General features: G+C 29.8%; 1 protein-coding gene across 1 annotated transcript in view; it reads right to left on the reverse strand.

The window, feature by feature from the left end:
- LOC115885102 overlaps positions 1-15468 on the reverse strand; it is a 304133-nt gene extending 288665 nt beyond the window's left edge. Inside the window, exon 1 of the mRNA XM_030903889.1 lies at positions 15173-15468. The gene's annotated coding sequence lies outside the window, so the exon portion shown is untranslated. The remainder of the gene's footprint in view (positions 1-15172) is intronic.
- Positions 15469-23887: the final 8419 nt, after the last annotated feature.

Below are 23887 nucleotides of genomic sequence, written 5' to 3' on the forward strand. Positions count from 1 at the left end.
AGTGGATGGTTACCGGAGACAGTGTTGCCAGAACTACGGATTAATCCGTAAATTTACGGATTTTGGCTACAGTACGTTATTAAAACGGATTTTCTATTATTCAACAATTTAATATAATACTATATGATTAAACAAAGCAGGGCTAATGAGTTGGCTTGAAATTGAATATTGCTGTTATGTCGTATGCAAAATATTATGGTAAATGTCAATAGTCATTATTTCCAAGCCAACTAAACAACTTCTTTCGATCATACGAAATATTCAGTACCTATAAAGTAATTTATATTTATGTTGCAGTTTATATCAGGGTGTCCCAAAAATAAGTGTAAAGTAATTTTAAGTTAAAAAACATAATTTCTTGATAATATGGCAACATATGTAGTAGCTTAAATTTACATGAAAGAAAATCCAGAAAAGATCCAGTGATTCTCAAAATTTTAGCAAAAAATAATTTTTTTTTGGAAATTTTCAAAGTAAAATAACTCGGTTATTTTGGACTTATTTGAAAAACGGTAAAGAGTAAAAATGTTTCTTTTGATCAGATCTACCACCCCTTAAAATATTTGCACTTATTTCTGGGACACCCTGTATAATGTAAATGTAGGTTATAGAACGCGGATTTTTCATCCAAAGATATATTTTAGTTTTACTGTATTACATATATTAGGTACACATTTTAATATGGCAACACTGCCGCTTTCAGTTCCACCCCGTCTTCGACATATCTTCGCTAGCAGAATTAGAGAAAAAGAGTGTTTTATGCGTTGGCCGCAGAACGAGTAGAGGCTCTACCGTAGAGCACTTGAGACATAGGGGAAAATCAAATAAGCCTCGTCACGAATTCGCCCATTCGGTTGCATATCTTCCCAATTCTTTAAATCAACACTTTAACGATGTGTTAACTGAGATTTAGATATTCTTTTATATTGATAACTTGCAAAATTATTAAATAAACTATCTTGGACTTTGTTTTACGTCCCATGAATAAACATTAATAATAATTAAACTTTATTAGAAACATATTCCTAATAAAAATAAATAAGATAAAAAAAATATTTAATAACAAAATAATAGACACACTAATGAAACAACTAAATGAAATTTGTAAAATTCAATTAAAAATGATAAACCATATCCTAAGTACTGTAAAATGATAAGTAACATTAAATGAGACAACAAAAACATAACTAGTTAACTCTAAAAATGTTTTTTAATTGGTTGCTTTACTTCTTGCAATATACAGGACGTGTATATTGCCAGAAGAACACACCCTTGAGGTATATTTTGCCAAAATGTTTTTCAAAAATTTTGAAGAAATGCTGACAAATTTTCATATGAAAAAATTGCTGCAAGTTCATTTTTATGAAATTTATTTACGGTGTATCAAAGCCTTGCAATGTTGCTACCTCTAGCTTACCTAGCAACATTCTGTATATTTGTGTGAACTTATCACAGTAATTTTAGTTATCTACATAATAAATTACAGAAATTAATTTGAAATAGGTGAGTGGTTTTTTTTTATAATTCTACAAAAATACATTTATCGATAAAAATTTCAAACAAAATTTGATAAAACCTGTTTCAAAATATTTATCATAACGGCATATCATTTTTATAGTATGAATTTAAAATTACTATTTTACTGGCATTTTTTACTTTTTTTTATTAATTGTTTATATCAATTAAAATTAGATTTATTCTAATTATTATATTAACGATAAAATTACAGTTTCTATTACATTTTGTGAGTGCTCCTAAAACTGTCTGGATTACAACAACAGTTATCGATAATTTAGCGGTTGGTGGTTGTCGAACCCAATTAAAACCATTCGTCGTTAATCTGCATTGTTTGGCGCATCCTCTCGGTTTGAGACTAAATAGAGTCAGACAGGCAGAACATCGAATTTGGTGCCGGTAATTGCCGGAGGCGGCGGTTTAACAAATGCGTGTCACCAACGTTTAAATTGTGAAAGAATACGCTAGAGGCTGTACGTTAACCGGATGAATTATGCTTTCAGATAGCTCTATTTCATGCAATAACAGAACAATAATATTTAGTAAAGATATATTTCAGTTTTTATTTTATTTAAAGTAAATCTCTTGATTAAAAAAAATAAGGAATATATCGGGTGGATCTCAAATAATTCCCTCGTATAACATTTATATTTTTCAGATAAAGAAACGATATTTGGTAAGTTAGTATATGACATATGTAAATTAGGACTAATTAACGTATTCAATTATTTTCGGCTACTTCCTGTTTCCCCGGAAATGACTACAACTTTTGAGTTTTAAATGGCACTGTCGGTATTTGTTCACTTTATTCGATGGAAAACGACATTCTGAATAGAATAACATATCATGTGTCAACTTTTGACATATTCGTATATGGTATTATATTTTTTCGTATTATTTGACATTGTAACATGCGGTTTATAAAGACAATTTGACTCGAAACACCAAGAGTCTGGTATCAAATTATTTGTAAAAAATGCTTTTCCAAATATGCTAAGCTACCGTCGTGCGTCGTTCCATTTAAAAAAATTAAGTTATGATTAAAAATATAATTTTTCGAAACTTTTAACCGGCCACGACAAGACACTAAAAAAATCAAGCGATTAAATCTATTTTCCAAGGCTCCTTGATTAAAAATTACTGTTATTAACACAGCCATGGTACTCTAGACTGAAATTTAAAATACGATTTTTTTCTAAGCAAAAATGTCAAAAGTTGACATGATATGTCCTTCTACTCAGAGTTTTATTTTCTATAAAGTAAAAAAAATACCGAGGGTGCTACTTAAAAATCAAAAGTTGTGGTCATTTCCGGTGAAACAGGAAGTGACCGAATAGAATTGCCATTTTTGAGAAACACCCGGTTAATGTAGATAAACAAAGATTTAACTAAAACATTTTTTTTTCAAAAAGAACTCAGAAAAATCAAGGTCCTCATCAAATTATATCATCATTCCAAATCTCGTTTTTATATCTGGAAAAATAAAAAAAATTATAGGGGTACACCACTTTTGAGACGCACCCGGTATAACTATATAATACGTAAGTTAATACTTATATTATAATGTTATAATATAAGACGCACCTGGTATAACTAAATATAAATTATTATTATTCTATTCATACATTAAAGACGGAAGCTATGTACGTCTTTGAAACACGACCTTTCTGCTAGTTTAGTTTGGTATTTCTTTTAAAAAATTTTCTTTTCTTTTGTATTTGTTGTTTATTATTTGGGCTTGTAATGTTCAATCTTCGTTTGTTATTCTCTGGTTAACAGTGTTTTGAAACAGTCGCACCATACGTTTCTGATATTTAACAGGTAATTAAATGGTGCTTAAAATTTCTACTCTGTATTGAATAAAACTTAATTCGTTCGATCCATAATCTTGTTTTGAACGCCGCAGCCGCGCCGCGATGAAAAGAAGTCATAATTATATATGAAAGTATTCCTTTTTTATGTTGAATACTATGGTTATATTGAAAAATACTAATTTGATAAATAGAAAAATATGTCAATTTTACACAAAATAATATCAAAACTTGCAAAATGTAAAGAAGACAAAGAAAAGCCAAAAAATGATAATATCAATAAACTGATATACTTTGCTGAAATTTTGAAATCTATTTTTGAATCAGTACAAATCAGTAATCCTTTATTGGCAACTATTTCAATAATTATTGTTGATCGCTTCGTATATTTTTATTACTAAATAATTACATTATTTTAATTAAATAATTACTTAATCATTTAATTAAATACTCGTAATCTGCTTAGACATTTTTTATGTTATTAATATTATCTAATATGTTCAGTGTTTTAGCCTTTGGAACTCCCCTTAAAGTCAAATGAGATTACATTACGGATATTTTAATAGAATTTTCTTAGACGTTTAAACTTATAATAGCACTTTATCATATAATTTGCTTAAATTTTAGTCCTTGTTTCGCTTCGTCTTAGTTCTTACGCTGCCCTAACATCGTTATAATTCCTTTTAAAAGCATTCTTATTGAACTAACAAGCCAACGTAATGCGCCATATTTTCCTATCTATAGTAATCTAATTTACGGAGATTAAAGGCCAAAATATCGCGATGTAAATTTTCTAATAGGATTAGTTTTGTTGTTAGGCAAGTCTTTACGCGATATGACCTACTCATTACTATTTCGTAGATTAATCCTTAATTGATTTTCTCTTATCTACTTTTTTAGTTTATCCGAGCATGTGTTGTCATTCCGAGCATACCGGTTGTTTTTCAAAAGTTTTCACTCTATAACTTCTTTATTTTTTCAAATAAAAAAAACTAGATTTGGTATGTTAAAATCTGGATATATATTATACACGCAAAAGTTTGTTTGGATGATTGGATGTGTGGATGGAGAGATGATATGTTAGTTACTCTTTCACGCAAAAACCACTAAATGGATTTTAATGAAACTTTACAATAATATAGCTTAAACATCAGAATAATTTATAAAGATACAATTTATAGAGAATTATAATAATGTAATTTATAAATTTATAAAGATATTATAAAAAGATAAATATCAGTTGGATAAGTTATCATGAATTATCAATTACAACTAGACACATGGTACTTTCAAATATTGCCACGAGGTGTTAATATATAAATATATAGTAGTCTTAGGTTATTAGGTCTTTAGGTTCTATTTCTTTTAATAATTAATTAGGACGTTTCGCCAATTTATTTTTGGCATCTTGGCAGAAATCTGTAAATAAATTTATTGTTGTCAAATGTATATAAATAAAATAATTAAGATAAAAAGATTTGAAACAACAGTACAGACACATTAAAAAGTAAAAATAAAACTACTTACACTTATTTGCGTTGGTAAAAGTCATTAAATCCTTATATTTAAAAATAAAACACTTATAAACTAATACATACAGTAAAGTAAAGTAATAAATTGGCGAAACAAAAATAATTTATTTTAATTAAAATAAATAGAACCTAAAAAACAAGTAACCAAAGATTACTATACAGGGTGTGCCAGAAATTAGTGCAAGTATATTAACTGGAAGTAGAGTTCAACCCCAGAAACACGGCTATGTTTTTTTTTCACGAAAAAGAAAATTGAATATTCCAAATTATTTGAAAAAAATTTTAGATTTTTTTTTAGTTTTTAGTTAAAAAACATAATTTCTTGATAATATGGCAGCGTAGGTAGTAGATTAAATTTTTAAGAAAGAAAATCCAGAAAAGATCCAGTGGTTCTCAAAATTTTAGCAAAAAATATTTTTTTTTTGGAAATGTTCAAAGTAAAATAACTCCGTTATTTTGGACTTATTTGGAACGATAAAGAGAAAATATGTTTTTTTTGCCGGGATCTAAAACCCCTTAAAATACTTGCACTTATTTCTGGGACACCCTGTATATAACACGGTATAGGTACTTTTAAATATTGCCACTAGGTGTTAAGAATAGAATAAATATTAAACTTTATATTTATAAAATTCGAATTTTATGCGAACGAAGTCGTGGGAACAACTAGTATGACATAAATCAAGAGTTGATTGACGTATTCAATTATTTTCGGTCACTTCCTGTTTTACCGGAAATTACTACAACCAGTGATTTTTAAATAATACCTTCAGTATTTTTTTTACTTTATTTGATTTAAAATGTCATTCTGAATAGAATGATATATCATATATGTCAACTTTTGATATTTTCCCTTGCAAAAAATTGTATTTTAAATTTCAATCTAAAGTGTCAGAGCTGTGTTAAAACCTCTAATTATAAATGAAAGATCCCTGGAAAAATATATTTGATCGTATAATGTTTTTAAATTGGCTGGTTAAACGATTGCCAAATTGTTTTTAATAGATTGGCTGTCAGGTATAACCGAGAAAAAAATTAGTGATGGGAAATACCGATTAATTTCAATAATCGAGTACTCGAGTATTAAGCGATTGCAATAATCGAGCGATCGCTCGAGCGAAATATCCCTCGTATTTAAGAATACGGTTTTTCACCCGTCGCTTGTTGTAAGTACTCTTTAACGCCAAGCGCTAAGCAGTAAGTTGCATGCGCAGTGATGAATGGCAAGTAGCAAGCGCGGCGAGCGATTCGCTTGATGGCTTGATTTAGTTTATTTCAAAGAATTGTCGATGTGGGTCGTAAAATTTTGTCCCTCAGATACGCAACGGATAAATATACATAATATACGGCGTTGTATAAATTTGCTACCTCCAATGTATGTAGAAAATTCGCTCAACGGCTTTTTATCGAGTATGTCACATTAAAATCGGATTTCAATTTATTTCATTCTAGGATCGCTTGCGTTTGGTTATGCCGGTTATCTCAATAATCGAGTACTCGAGCCAATTTTCGCTCGAGTTATCGCATCACTAGAAAAAATGCCCCAGACGCCAAGTACAAAACAACTTTTAAAATGTCTTTTTAAAACAGTTATTATATGTTTTTATACAAAAATGTTCAAAATAATGAAAATTTTTCAAAAAAAGCAATATTTATTTTTTTAAATAAATAATTAAAAATTGATGATTTATTAAGCATATTTTTTAAATGAAATGAAGGTGGCTCATTAGCATATTTGGAAAGTGTTTTGGGTACCACATACTTGGTATCTCGAAGCAATTGGCGTTGCACTATAAATTGAAATTTAAAATATTATATTTTTAACCTAAGTGTCAGAAGTTGATATCCGAAAATATGCCATTTTCAATAATACCCGACTTCATATCAGTTCCTAGTCCCTAATAATAAGGCTCCAATATGGGACACCCTGTATATGACTCTTTTTTAGATTCTTGTCGATACCTACTGTTAAGCTAATATATTTATACTTTTACTTCTTCAGAGCTGTTAGCAGCAATGACTGCAAGAAGATTTTCAATATATATGTATATTAGAAACAATTGAGTTAAGGGGCGTTTACACGAGTCATGTGAATTGATGAAGTCAGTTGAATTCAGCTGACTTCAAAGCATATTCCGAGTTTACACATTTCATGTCAAAAAGCTTCTTTTAGTTGACTTAAAATGGTGACAGTGCGTAAAGATGTAGTTCAAAAATTATGTCATAGAATTAACAGAAAATTAATTGCGTAAAAACCTAAAACTTAAAGAAAGAATATTGGTCAGAAAATGGATTAGCTGAAGGACTACTTATTGCGTATCTAATAATTTAATATCTAAGCTATAATTAAAAAATCCTAGAGATTAAAAAAAATAAAGGTGGTTACGAACCAATTTTAATTTAAATTATTATTTTCTTGTTGGAAAAGTTGTACCCAGAATTAAAAAAAAAGACGCATTAATGTGTAACGCTATTTCTCATCAGTTTAAGCTAGAAATTCTATGCTAGTACTATATTCTACTCTTCTTTTCCTAAATTTTATTTCGAATTCTGTGTGTTTCATATACTTACTTATATTTTTCATAAACATTAATGAACTTAACCTACTAACTAGTCGCAATTTTAAGAACACCATTTAAACGTCAAAAATTATACAATAATCAAATGTGACTTGAATCAACTCATTTGATCAATTGACATGATCTAAAGACAGTCAAATTGCACTCATGCGAATTGAATTCAAATGACTTGATAAATTCACTTGACTCGTGTAAAAGCGCCTTTATTCTTAATAATGAAGAAAAGACGAATGAAGCAATATTCTAACTATTAGTTGGTGCAAATTTCTTGACATGTACTATATAATACGAAATTCTAAAGCAAATTATATTTCGCCGGGTATTGTCATTTATATACATCAGCTCGCTTATCATTAAATTATTAACAACGTCCTCTGTTAACACTGCTCGACACCAATCTATTCCATTACCCATATCTATCTTACTATTATATTATAAGGGAGAATAGCGTATATACTATTAGTGCATCTAATAGAATGATGTTGATATGGGCCTGAACTTGCTTCCACATCCTCTATAATATCATTTAACAATTTTCTAAAATAATATTTCTATAGTAGTAATTATAGTTTAGTAGTATTTATATTAGCAAGTATAGTCTTAATGATAACAAAGAGTTTGAAATAAGGGAGTATAAATGAGTAAAATTCCGACTTCGGATTTTTTTTTCGGCAAGTTTTTAGAACAATCATAATACACGCGGAGAAAATTTTGGTCAAATTTAAAGTGTTATATTTTTTTTATTTTCAGCCCTATTTTAAGGATTTTTTTGGCAAGCTGTATATTATATCACCTTTTATTCGTAAACACAGTTATTCAAAAACTTTAGTATTTGGCATATAATACAGGGTTAATCGAGGGGTTGCTTTTTATTCTAACTTTAAAACACCCTGTGCAATAATTTCGTGTGTAAATATTCCTAAAATATAATTTTACGGTCAGAACCATGTTGTCTGGGTATTTTGTTTTTTGGATGATATCAATACATGCCTTGGTTAATTTTTAAGAGCGAAATAAGCTTACCACCAACAATTTGCAATTTTTTTAATTATGATTCCTTTCTTGAAGTTATTTTTCAAGGCGTTGTGACAAAGCGGCTTTGATGATTATTGTGAACTATATAGTACTATGAACTGCCAATCACGTTCGACTTTCGGCAAATGCTTGGCAGGAGGGTCGCCAGGTAGTACAAACTTGTTTAAATAAACTTCGCTTGATCCTTAAAGAAGAATGGGAAAACATAACGCAATATGATATATGCAGCCTCAAAGACAGTATGAACGGACGTATACAGGCAGTTATAGCAGCCAAGGGTGGTAATACAAAGTATTAAGGTATTTTTTTTTCTGTTTGTATACCCGAGTATTACAGATGTTTTCTTTAATATCGTTATTTCTGTTACCGTTACTAATGTTTATTAAAACCCGGACTGTATCGTTAGTCTTTAATTTTTTTTTTAATTTAGTATAGAGTATCCAATGCAGTGTAGTATGACGTTACGACAATAGTTACCAAAACTATCTCGTCATATTAAAAAATTACATCAAAAAGTAATGATAATTAAAAAAATGCAAATTGATCGTTATCAGTTAATTTCGCTCTTAAAAATTAACCAAAGCATGTATTGACATGAATCAAAAAACAACATGCTAAGAAATCGTGATTCTAACAGTAAAATTAGATTTTAGAAAAATTTACAGACGAAAGTAATGCACAGGGTGTTTTAAAATTAAGGTAGAAAAACAAACCCTAGATTAACCCTGTATAATATGCCAAATACTAAAGTCTATAAAAAGGTGAGTTTACGTATTAAAGTTGATATAATTATATACAGCTTGATAAAAAAATCATAAATATAGTCCTAAAAATAACAAAAATATAACACTATAAATTTAGCATCTGAGTGGATTTAGATTATCAGCATTACAATAGATATCTTAGAATACTAAATTACTAGTACGGTAAATTTAAACTAACTTTAACGTTGTTTAAAGCTGGATAACTAGTGAAGTCGTCTTTGGAGCTAGATTAAATACTAAAACTCAAACTTAGCTCCTGTTTGAGATTCAAATCTGATCCCATTGTTAGTGATATGTTAAGCCCGTTATTAATCCAATTTGCTATAATTCCAACAAAAAATACACGAGAAAAATAGTATATAGTACGAGAGTATATAGTACTTTTAAGAAGTATTCGACTATTTTTTATTTCATAAATTCTTTAATTTTAACGAAAACCCATTGTAGAATTCGCTTGTGTAGGTGTCTAACTTGCTGGTTTATAATTTAAAGCAAGTATTTTTTTATAAAATATATTTAAGCACACAAAAATACTAAGAGGAATTGAAATCTATTAAAGTTTTGCGGTTTTGAATTTTCTTCTTTGAATATTTTATAATAAATATGAAACGTAAATCTTTCGAAACCTCTTTTCTAAATATAATTGGATTTAGGTTACTTTTGCAATATAAAAGATTTAGAAGCTTTTCTGGCTGATATGTTTTTAAAAATGCCGTTTTCATAAAATATTCTTTATATTTGCAGTTCTTTTAACAGAAAGTTATTGATTTTGTTATTTAATGTTATATTTAACATTAAATATATTTGTGGTTATTTAAACTTTATAATAAACTAGCGTGTACCAGCGACTTCGTTCGCGTCGAATTAATCATTTGTAATGGTGATGACAAAGCAAAGCAAGAATTTCCATTAACATACAAACTGGATAAAATTTTCTCACATTTATGTCAGCATGAGAAAAAACAATATGGCGATATTATTATATAACTTGGTAATATTTGATGAGTAGTTTCATCTCGTTGGCATTTGACTTTCGAAAAATCCGTTTGCCAAAAATAAGCTTTTTACGTCAAGCAATTTAAGCAGAATCGTGGTTAAGAAATTACCCAACTTTTTGGAACACCCTGTATGATTTTTTAAAAAGTTTCAAAATATGTAAAAAAACCAAATAAATTATGCTTGTCCAAGCGTTTTCCCGAAAGACTAACCGTTTTTTAAATAACAAATATTGTAATATTTGAAGGGCGTTTTGGGATTTGAGATTCGAGAAACCCCTCCTTATCGAACCTCTACGCCCCACACTCAATTCGTTTAACAAAAATCAGCTTTAAACGTCAAGCAGTTTAACCAGAATCGTGATTAATTGATCAATGGTCATATTTTATGAAACACCCTGTATAAATTTATAAAAAATCTTAAAATATGTAAAACAACAAAATAAAATATACGTGTTTAAGAGTTTTTCCGAAAAACTCACCGGTTTTTAAATAAAAAATATTTTAATATTTGAGGGATAGTTTCACCCCCTTAGAATTCGAGTTTCGAAAAATCCCTTTTTATCGAACCTCTTCACTCTAAAGTCAATCTGTTTTCCAAAATCGTCTTTTTACGTCAAGCGCTTGCAGGATCGTGATTAATCAATAACCAGATTTTTCGAAACACCCTGTATACATTTTTAAAAAATCTTAAAATATGTAAAAAACAAAATAAAATATACATGTTTAAACGTTTTTTCGGAAACTTGACCGTTTTTTAAATAAAAAATATTGTAATATTTGAGGGGTGGTTTCACCCTCTTAGAACTGGAATTTCGAAAAATCCCTTCTTATCGAACCTCTACACCCTAGAATCAACCTGTATGCCAAAATTGAGTTTCTTACGTTGAGTGGTTTGAGTAGGATCGTGATTAATCGGTATGTCAGTCACTTAAGGATTTTATATATTTTTTTTTCTTTTTTTTCCTAGGCATCGATCACCAGGATCATTAGCCATATACAACTCGTTATTATTAACAATAATGCAATTACAGGATCTTTTATATATTAGTATGGATTCTATCAAAACAAAATAAAATAGAAAAAATATCGCAAGTGAGTTATATTTTAATTTCCTTGTTATGTAAAATCATGTTATTTTGCCTCGGAAATTCTTTATTCCAACATAGACTTGGGGCTGATTTTATTTACAGTAACGGTATATTATTTTTATGTTTACATACGCGTTTCTGATTTACGATATTCAATAAATTTACACAAATTTTCCGTATATTTTACCCTTTTTGTTGTGGTGCTGGTAAACCAAACAATTAATAGGTTAGCCCTGTCGATTTAATATTGATTTTAGTTAAATGTTAGCGCTGGTAATAATTTATAAGTTTGAATATGATATTTTGTTTTTAAAACGAATGATTAATTTTGTTTGTACTCATATTCAATCGATTTTTATATATTCCAATTGAGCTAAATTTATAAAATGGGAATCAAATACTAATGAATTATGAAATATTTTTTTATTAAATAATCGGTAGTTTTTTCGTATGCTTTTTACCATTTTTTTGTTTCCTTTGAAGATGTGCAGGGAAATTATTATCCGGCTCACAGAAAGCTAAAATTTTTCTAAACGTAGATATGCAGAAAACTTCTTGCGGAAGTGTACCATTTTCATTTATTGGTAAAATATTGTAAAATATAGCAAGATTTGAAAAGTACTCGGCAATTGGAATTGGTGGATTTTAGCTTACAGCGTGTTTTGATTGCTTTGGTTAGACATTTTCAATGTGTTCACCGGACAGCCCTATACTGAATAAGTCAACAATTTAGAGAATAATCAGAGGTTTGAAACTAAAGGCACGGGATTGAGCACATGGAAGTGTGAATAGGAAATAATGAACAGGAAGAAAACAACAATGACTTCAATTTTCTTCTTTATGTTGAAAAAAAGAAAAGCATTGACACCCAACTATATACAGTAGGAAAAGACCACAGAATCTTTAGCTGAAAGAGTTCTTCCTGTGGAGCATCACACTCAAAAACCGTCCTCTGGGTTTTTGGAATTTATAGATTCTCCCCTCAACACACGGTATACATATGTCATTAAAATCGTATATACACTCAGATGCAAAAAAACGCAACGGAGAAATTTTTGGTTAAATATAAAGTGTTGTATTTTTGTTATTTTTAGCCCTATTTCCATGAATTTTTTAGCAAACTATATATAATTACATCAACTTTAATTCGTAAACTCAGTTTTTTTATAAACTTTAGTATTTGACATATTATACAAGGTTAATCGAGAGGTTGTTTGTTTACACTAACTTTAAAACACCCAGTGCAATAATTTCGTGCGTAAATTTTCCTAAAATATAATTTTACCATCAGAATCATGTCTCCTAAGCATTTAGTTTTTTTTGGATCATGTCAATACATGCCTTGGTTATTTTTTAAGAGCGAAATGAACTCGCCATCAACAATTTGCAATTTTTTCAATTATCGTTTCTTTTTGTTGTTTTTCAATATGACAAGGCGGCTTTGGAGAGAACTCTTCATCATGTTCGACGTTTGAGAAATGCTTGGCAGGAGGGTTAGAGGTCGCAAAGCGCTACCAGCTTCATTAAATGAACTTCGCTTGGTCCTTAAAGAAGAATGAGAAAACATATCTCCAAAAAAATTCTATATGGGTATTTCGCCACTACACTGCAAGAAAAATCTAGAAAATAAAATAGTTATTTTTCTGCGTTAAACCTAAACGGACACTGCTTGTCAGAAGTTATGTTTACTGTAATAAACCTAACAAAGAAAAAAATGCTTAACGTTTCGGAAAGTTTATCTCTTTCCGTCGTCGGAAGCAAAAAAATACAAAGAATAAAGAAAAAAAACTATTTAACATATTTAAATTCAATTATGCGATAACACTTTACTTTTTTTAAAACAGATACGTCTACAAGAAACCGTTGACGTTCTGTTAAAATGACATTATATCAAGTTAAACTTCAAATTAACAATTACTACCTGATAACAATTATTTAATAAGGTAAAACCAAAAAACCCAAACTTTCTGTATAATTATTTTTAAATGTTACGTATGTTTTGTTTATATATGTTATGTTCTTTGAAATCAAAGAAGCGATTGCCATACATTACTAACATCTACATATGCATGAGCAATACATTTATTTTTAGTAGATTGAATTAAAAAAGCCTCTTTTATTTTTCTTTTAGAGGCTATCGCTTCTTTCATTATAATTTTGGCGTTATTAAAATTTATTCTGTGCCCTGTGTCCCATGAATGCTGACAAATCTTAGATTTGTGAAAATCTTCCTTTCTTAAATAATCTTTATGTTCTTTAATTCTAACATTTGAGGGTCTAGATGTTTTACCAATGTAAAACTTATCGCATTCATAGGGTATTTGGTATATTACATATTTTGTTTGTTGTTCTGTATTCATTGATTTCGTATGTGATAAAATGGATCTAAGTGTATTGTGTGTTTTGAAAGATGTTCGTATGTTATATTGTTTTTCTATCCTTCTAATTTTTTCCGAAGCGCCTCGTATGTATAGAATTGCATGTTGTATATATTGTGTTATCATTGTGTCTATGATTTGGGGTTTGTATTTCGTTTAATGTTTTGTCAATAAAATATAGTGGATAGTCGTTTTTTATTAGTGTATTTTTTATGTGGTTGTAATCTCTGTTTAGTGAAATGTCGTCTGTACATATTATTTTTGCCCTATCATATAAACTTTTTATAACACTTTTTTTGCACTTATACTGTGATTAGATGTGAAATTTAAGTATCTATCTGTGTTTATGGGTTTTTTTGTAAACATCTAAAATTAGTTTATTTTGAAATTTTGACACTAAAACATCAAGAAATGGCAAACGATTACCTCTCTCTACTTCTAAAGTAAATTTTATGGTAGGTTCGCGAGAAAACATATCGCAATATCATATATGCAGCCTCAATGACATTATGAACGGACGTACAATAAAATGTATTAGGTTATTTTTTAATTTTTTTTTTTTGTGTGTATACTTCATTATTACAGATGTTTTCTTTAATATCGTTAGTTCTATTATCGTTATTAATGTCTATTAAGACCAAGACAGTATCTTTAGTATTTAACGTTTATTTTTAATTTAGTATACCGTATCCGATGCAGTGCAATATGACGTTATGACAATAGACAAGAAAACCATTTCGTCATATTAAAAAATCACATCAAAAAGTAATGATAATTTCAAAAATTGCAATTTGATCGTAATCAGTTCATTTTGCTCTTAAAAATTAACCAAAGCATGTATTGACATGAATCAAAAAACAAAATGCTTAGGAGTCCTAACTCTCCTGCTTAGGAGAGTTCTGACAGTAAAGTTATATTTTATGAAAATTCACATACGAAATTATTACATAGGGCGTTTTAAAGTTAGGTTAAAAAAAACCCTCGATTAACCCTGCATAATATGCCAAATACTAAAGTTTAAAGTTTATAAAAACTTAGTTTTAAGTTTAAACGAATTAAAGTTGATATAATTATGTACAACTTACTAAAAGATTCATGAAAATAGGACTAAATATATCAGAAATATAACACTTTAAAATTGACCATAAATTTCTTCGTTGCGTTTTTTTTGCATCTCAGTGTATATTTATGAGTCGTCAAGTTGCAAAACCCGTCTTATACAAAAAACGTTGTTTCGAGATAATACGCAAAATAATAATAATATAATAAAAAAAATAATTTTTATTAAGTAATGAGACAATATCTTTCGGGGTTAATTATATCCCATCATCAGGCCCAAAACTAAAATAATTATAAAACACAGTCAGAACAGGTAAAATATTTTTGAGTTATAAATTATCAATTTATATTTTATCTAATATGAGGAAATCTTTTTTTTATTTTTTTTTCAAATATCAAAATTATTTTCTCACCCAGTTTGGACAACGATAAATTTCTTTCCTTCATCATTTCTCCACTCGGAGCATGGTTTGATCTCGAACACCTCGTAATACTTCGTTTTTAACAAAGTGTATGTCCAAAAAGTTTCGCTCTCTAAATCACATGACGACCGGCTGGAAAAGCATCATCAATCTCGAAAAACCGATAACATAACAAAAGAAAAAACCGTAAAATCCGATCGCGTCGCTTCACATTTATTTATTCTCGTGGAGATTGCCACGTACTTTCCCTCGCGAAAATGTGGAAAAATGAAATTTGCCTTGACAGATTGCTGGTCCGCATCAAACTGGTTAAAAGAAGCGTCGAGTGCGTGTCGCTTGTGGAAAATGAAATATCCAGCGCATGGCAGGTTGGGGGAACATTTTCCGAGGAAATCGCCGCGATTGAGGAAATTGGAATGCGTTGGAGGAAGGACCTATCGAAATCTAACCTCATTAAGTGACGATTAGTCCGATATCTTCTTTCTTAAAACGTTCTTAGTGTCTCCTGAGAGTCCAGATTTTCTGTACTTGTTTAATGAAAATTTTAAACATACAGAATGTAGATAGCAGCTTAATTTATAATAAATACTTCATGCGCTTTTTTGTTTATAATATATTGTTTTTGGACAGTTTCTTAACTAGTTTTATGCGATGTTATGGTTTTTAGTGGAATCGGTGCTCTTTGTATAACGGGTGTTTCTCAAAAGTGGCTTATCCCTATAACTTTTTTTATTTTTTCATATAAAAAAAAAGATATGACATAAGTCAGGATTGATTGACGTATTCAACTGATTTCGATAACTTCCTGTTTCACCGGAAATGACTACAACTTTTGATTTTTAAATGACACTCTCGGTATTTTTTTACTCTATTCGATAGAAAATTACACTCTGAATAGTACATCATGTTTTGTCAACTTTTGACATTTTTGCATATGATTTATTTGAAATTTTAACATGCGATTCATAACGACAATTTGGCTCAAAATACGTGTCTTGTACCAAATTATTTGTAAAAAATGCTTTTTCAAATATGCTAATAACCCAACTTTGTTCCATTTGAAAAAATTGAGATACGATTAATAGTTTACGATTTGGGCATCCTTTAATCGGCTAGAACAAAACCCGAAAAATATTAAAGGATCAAATATATTTTTCCAAAGCTCCTTGAATAAAAATTACCGTTTTTAACAAAGCCATGGCACTCTAGATTGAAATTTAAAATACGACTTTAGGCTAAAATGTTAAAAGTTGATGTGATATGTCATTCTGTTCAGAGTGTCATATGCTATCGAAGTAAAAAATACAGAGGGTGCCATTTAAAAATCAAAAGTTGTAGTCATTCCCGGTGAAAGAGGAAGTGACCAAAAAAAACTGAAAACGTCAAACAATCCTAACTTATTTCATATACTAACATACCAAATCTCTTTTTTACCTCAAAAAATAAAAAAGTTAGGGTTGAGCTACTTTTGAGAAACACCCGGTATACTGTAGAACTTGGATAATCTACACACATATCCCAGTTACCGCCGAATTAGTGAGGTATTCGAATTACTGGAATATTTTTATATTTATAAACCCTAACTTAAAATTTAAACTAAATATTCTTAATTAACCAAAAAACGCTAAAAACACTTTATACAACAAATTAAAACTTTATTGTACTTATTGTATATACATACCGTGCTGGCAACTGTTACTTTTGAGTCGGTATCATGTGTGGAAGTAAATCGCATAGGGATCTTATTAAGTCGAAGTGAGAGAAATGCGACGATGTGCTGTTGCGGCGTTGCCGGTATGTCTTTCCCTATGAAGTAAAGTAAAATCGCGATCGCAAACCGCTTATTTTTAAAAGATTTTTTTTTCGAAAAGATAGATTTTGTGATATTAAGAAGAGAACAAAGATAGTTTTCGAGATATCGATTTTTGAATTCAGAGTTCTAATAGCGCGACCACTGTTGAACACCAACTCAATTCCACTTATTTTTACCAAAAATACAAGTATTTCTAACTTGCACTTAAACTTTGTTTCACAACGACTCGTTAATAAATAAACAAATAAAGCATCACGAGACGTAATTAAATCGCGAAGCTGAACGCATGATGTACACCTTTCATGATTACTGATTGGGTCGACCGGTCTACTGCGACAAATCTGCTATATCCCCTTCCACGTCGTTGAACAATGCGCACAGTTTCTCGGTTTATTTCAAACGTTTGGCAACGTGTTTACTCTTCTCTCTTTGTTCAGTACATTATAAACAAATTGTACTCTTCTTACATATGGAAATCTCGACCCAAGACTAACCTTTGCCAGCCCTTATGTATGCCAGCCCTTATTAGAGTATGTATATGTGAGATTAAACATTTTAAAATAACACTTCGTGACGCTACCTACTTACAATATATGTGATACAACATCCATATAAAGTAAAATAAGGTAAATTATGTACTTTAATTAATACTTACATAAAAATGAAAAACAATGTAATATTAACATTTAATACAAAAGTTTTTTTAAATAATTTATTTTTAGCTGAATACTTGTCGATTTTGTTGTCATCTATTTTAGTTCTTTTAGAAGCAAAATATCTTGGGTAGAGACATAGTATCGTATTTTTCGACACCGTGAATACTTTGAGATAAGAATTTTACAGTATCGCTTCCATTTTCAACACAAATACTGTCATCCTCTATTTTACTTAACTTTAAGTTGTTTTCAATTCTTTTTTATTTCCATTACATCGTTTATAAACATTTATGCTTGTATTCAACTTCTCTCTGAGTTACTTTTCAGTTCGGCTAGAGCCAATTGTTTTTCTTAAGTTCATTTACATTGTTTTTATTTAGTACCTGGTCACTGGTATGACTTTACCACAAAACCCCTTATTTCTTTGTTCATATGCGAAATATTTGTCATCCAATGAGGCAAATCCCTCAAATGGCGATGTGCAGGACACCTGGCAAGAAGAATGGATAACAGTTGGATCACAAAAATTACAGAATGCTACCCACGAGGAATTAAGAGACCTAGAAGAAGACCGAACCTGAGATGGGACCATGGTAATAGAAAATTAGCAGGGATAACTTGGGCTCGCATAGCCAACAATAGACAACAATGGGCCCAACTACAAAGGTAGTATGTAATGGAGGCTACACCATAATTGGAAATGGTTGAATTAGCTGAAAATTATGATAATGTGTCAGAAGTTTTACGTATGATTTCTTCCCTTGTCCATATATTCTGGACTATACAAACCGAAACGTTGTATTGATAAAAAAATATACAAAAACAATGGAAATCCGAAATCCTTTTAGTTTCAATAGAGAAGTTTTACTGTACAAATTTAAAAGTATATATCAACATACAGGGTGATTCACGGCCATGGCACGTTAGACGTTTATGGAAAACCGGTGATAAGATTTTTTTTTAATTTAGATTTTTACATAAAGGAACCTGCTCCATTTTTTTAAAATATTTTTAGCATTACCGCGGCATTCGAAAAGTGGTAGCATCTTTCTTATTTTAAATGGAACATCCACTACATTATTGCATTTTTAAAACTACTTCTGTATCCCAAAAAAATTCTATTACCTATACTAATCTTTAATAGAAGAAAATAAAACATATATGTAAAAATTACAAAAACATGATCTTGAATAAGCATTGGTTAAATCATAAATTCGGCATATTGAAAGCTAAATTTTGTTTTATCGGTTAAGGAAAGTAGTAAAAAAACAACCAAACCAAATCACCAGTTAATCTTATCATCGTTGCGCGTCGTGAATTACCTTATATTACGTATATCACCAGCGTATTTTTAAATAGTAGTTTTTAATAGACAAGAGACTACTTTATTGTTAATTTCCTGTATTAAATAAAGTTATATTTTTATTATTCTTATTATAATAATATATTCAAATTTTATATACATGAAAAGATGTATCAGCTCCTGAAAAATTATGATAAACTATAGTAAATGTACCTTTTTTAGTACCTCTGAGGATTTTACTATGGGAATGTTTTTATATCAAGATCTTTTAGTTTAAAACTACATAAACCTTAGTTGTAAATCTTTATAATTCTTTAAAACTACATAAACCTTACTCGTAAACCTTTATAATTTATTAGAAATATTCTTATGCAAAAGAAACTTCAATTAAGTAAAGCATAAACCAGTTTATAGATAATTTAATAGAGGCCAGTACAGACCAACGTAATGCCCTCTAATGGCTAAAGTGCTTTCGTACAAGCCCCATTATTCATCTTATATTGGCCTTAAGGGTCTCCGCAGTACTGTCAATAGGATGCATTACCCTGCGGTTTAAAATTGAATATCCTGTTCCTTTAAGCATCAATATTGCATTTTCTTCAAATTGTCGTCAAAAAGAACATGACATATCAAGACGATCTCTAAATCAGTTATAGGTTTTTCTTTTGAAAAGTAAACCCATAACGTTCATTCTCTCTAAGAAGCAAAAAGTATTTTAAGAACTATATTTAGAATACAAAACAAAAATTATTATTGTTCAAATTTCTTAAATATATTGTTCCCTACAGTTTACTTAGATAATCTAATAGCAAGTCAGTATATATTGATAGCATCGTGCAATGTGTTACTAACCAAGCCTCTTAATTTATCTTAAATTGATCCTAAAAGACCCAATCACATTGCCAATAGAATGCGTTACTTGTGGCTTAAAATTGAATATGCTGCTCCTTTAAGCATCCAAATTGCATTTTCCTCCAGCTATAGTCAAATACAGTTAGTCAGATTCACAAGCCTTAAACCAATTCTAGATGTTTTTATTAAATAAAAATGAATTTTGTCAATTTAATTAAATAAATAAATAATAATAAATAAATATTCTTCAAACATATATTTACAAGTCCATAATTAATATTATCTATGAGTATTATAGTATAATTAATTAAGTTAATTTTTTAATTTTAATATACCGGGTGTTTCGTAAAATGTACGACCATGAAAAAATATGAAATAAATATTTAGAACATTGGTACGGCCATGCATATAGTACAGAATCCGGCTGCAGGATTAGTACGTTCTTTATGTAGATTATACAACTCTATGTATATTTTTCCTATATAGAAGGGTGTGATTAATAAGTGATAATCATTTAAGTGATTATCGCTTGGTGGCCATATCGTAATTGTCATTTTTTGAAATATTAATTCAGAAGTAATTTCTGTCAGTTCCTTTGTTATTAATAATAATTATTATAATAAAAATGTTTAAGATAAGAAGGATAGATGTACTTTATTTCGTTGTACATATAATCTTTTGAATACAACTCGATGTTTCGGGATTACCTAATACTTTTGCCTGACTGCCTGACACTCAATGCGATACCGGCAACACTACTCCGGGTAACGCATTTCGTGTCAGGTAAACGTATTATTCGGTAATCCCGAAAGATCTTGTGGTATTACATTCGATAATCAATCTTATTTTTCCACATATATATTTATGTATGGGAAACACACTTTTAACAGGGTGCTAATCAAAAGGGACCCGCCAATATGTTTAATTAAAATAATAATTCATTTTTGAAGAAGAAATTACAATTATAATGTACCGGCTGGCCAACTAGGAATGGACGCCGAGTGTGTCTCAGAAACTACTTATCGTATAATTTTGAAAAAAAAGTTTGTTTTAAGTATATCGACCAATATAAATTGCTGAAAATTCTTTTCAAGTTCGAGAAATGTCCGCTAGGGGGCGTATCTGTGATGGCCAATGGAAAAACAGGATTTTTCTCAAAAATATGCTAGGGAAGAGGTATTTTAAATACTGCTATTATAATTCCCTATTGTTCCAATAGGAATTTGTAATATTGATAGAGTGTGTTTTGCGCTACCTCATAAAATAGAGTGGTGGGGAAAGGTTAAACTTTTTTTTATTAAAATAAGGATAACTCTGGTTTGAGTAACCGATTTAAACAAACTAGGGCTCGTTAAAAACAGTTTATCTTTCTTAATAATATTCAGCATAAATTTTGTTTCCGTATATTTTTTTGTGGTAGCTAAAGGGCGTTGTTTCAGAACATTACGTTTTTGCAAAAAAAAAATAGCAGGTTATGTACCTCTTTGCACAGTGCAAACAATCCTTTTTTGCACAGCTCCTCAATAATATCAGTGCAAACCGCAATTTGCTATCTTTTCTCTAACAGGAGATATTAAGGGAACAAATCATGTTAGGCTGCCGCCTAGGATTATAAGGTATAAAAATTATAGTAGTACGCTAGAAAACAAAAAGAGGTAAATTGGTTACGTCAAAATATCAAAACGTTAGAATTTAGTTTTGATGCATCCGAATTTCGAACATTTTCTGAGAAAAAAACTTATGACGTCATCATACTTTTTTAAACGTGTTTATGTAACATTATCGTCCATCCATATATTTTTTACTAACATCTGGTTAATTTTACATAGATAGTTGTCAGATTAAAATATCCGAAAGTCGGAGAATCAATAATTTTATTCAAATTTTTAAGAATTTTGTGCCGCCATATTGCCGTTAACGAAAAATGCCCGAATTTCGCATAGCCGAAAACTAGGGTTTATTTTTATGCTAACCTTATTTAGTTATTAATCCAAATTCGTCTTTAATTTCACTTGTTTACGTGTCTTACTTATTGTTTGCGTTATTTATTATTATATTATAAAGTTTATGTTGTTCGGGTCACTTTTCATATAGCAACGAAGGTGCGAATTTTAACAATATGCATACAGATCCAAATCTACCTTTAATGCAAGTAGTTCAATCAAATCAAGACCTAGACCGTTGGACGGTAAATTTTTGGGTAGGAATTCTGGGTGGTCGAATGATTGGACTTTTTTATTCATAAGAATGGAATGAATTATTTACAGATTCTAAGAGAGGAATTGTACATTTTGTTAGAGGATCCATCATGATGAAATTGCATTTGTTGCCATTTAAGTATGATGGTTTAATTGGTACAGTTGTGCAGCTTATTTTGCTATCAATGTGTGCTGCTTTTTGGTTACCACTTACTTTAGCAGCTAGAGAAGCTGGAGTGGTATATTTCCATGGGCAGTTATAGGTCGCCGTATTTAATATGCCTGAATTTTTATTTATGGGGTCGAATCAAGAACGAACATGGATAAATATCAATTAAATGCCATTAAAATGAACCTAAAATATATGTTTTGATATTTTGACGTAACCAATTTACCTCTTTTTGTTCCCTAGTATACTACTATAACTTTTATCTTATAATCCTAGGCGCCACCCTAACATGATTTGCTCCCTTAATATCTCCTATTAGAAAAAAGATAGAAAGTTGCGGTTTGCACTGCTATTTTGAAAATTTTGTGCTCTATTTGACTGTGTAAAAAGATACATAACCTGCTATTTAATTTTTTTATGCAAAAGGGCAATATATGTTGCGATGTCAAACAGCGCCCTCTAGCTATCATGAAAAAATGTATGGAAACAAAATTTATACTGTAGATTATTAAAAAAGAAAAGGTCTAACGGATATTTTTCGAATTTGAAATTAATTTCCAGCGATTTCTCTTGACCAATTGACTTATTATGATTTTTTCCCAAAGTTATACGATAGTAGTTACTGAGCTACAGCCGGCGTCCATTCTTATTTGGCCACCCGGTACATTCATCATTTATGTATCAAAGTATGTAGTAGTATGTATTTCAGGAAAATATTTAACTTGTATAGGGTGGCTCGAAAAAGTGTCAGTGGATCGGGATGTTTTATTTTAATGCAGAAAAATACCCTGTATATTTTTACGTATCCTATTATAGTGTACTGAAATTATTGTCAAAAAATCCTTAGAACGAAAGCTTTGGGATAGTTTTGATTTCTTCTACTCTATATGTTTTTTGGGTGCTCTATTCGTATTATTTATTATTATATCGAAGAATTTTAAACAAAATAAAATAAAAAAATATAAATCTGATTTGTTCGTGGATTTTTACATATAACTCAAAAGCTAACAACTTTTTGTATACAACCCCTCTTTCTATAATTCTCGTTTTTATAAATTTCAAGTCGCAAACTGTGGTCAAGAGCCAGCGATATTGAGAGTTTTAGACTGACCGCTCAAAATCGAACTTTTTTTAATGTGGGTAGTAACCCACATCCTTTATTTGTTATTAATGGCTGATATACCTCCTAAAATTATATCATGCAAATATTCATTCGCAAGGAGCTGAAGAGGATCCCGAAATCCTAATTATCAAAAAAATACTTATAAGTTTGCCTCATTAATTAAATTAACTTATTAAGAGTAGTGGGAAAAGATATTAATCTTTTGGTGATTTGGATTGTTCCGGATTGACTACGTAATAATACACTGAAAATGGTAGCAGAATCGTAAATTTTTCTCATTAGAGGAATCACAGAAAGAATTCCTCACAAAGAAATGCATCTCAAACACTGGCTGATCCTCATTTTGAAGCCGACAAAACTGTCTGAGCATATATTGATTCTGCACGAAATAATTGATTGTGAAAAAGAAAGGAAAAAAAATCTTATAGAAAAATAATGCAATTGCTTGCAACTAAATGCTAATATTTTCAAGATCACGAAAATGACACTTACAATAGAATGACATATCATATGTCAACTTTTGAAATTTTTGAATATGGTTTATTTGAAACTGTTACATACGGTTCATAACGGCGAACAATTTGTAATAATT

The sequence above is a fragment of the Sitophilus oryzae genome, unplaced genomic scaffold, assembly GCF_002938485.1.
Source record: "Sitophilus oryzae breed Bouriz unplaced genomic scaffold, Soryzae_2.0 scaffold_374_pilon_pilon, whole genome shotgun sequence".
NCBI lineage: Eukaryota > Metazoa > Arthropoda > Insecta > Coleoptera > Curculionidae > Sitophilus > Sitophilus oryzae.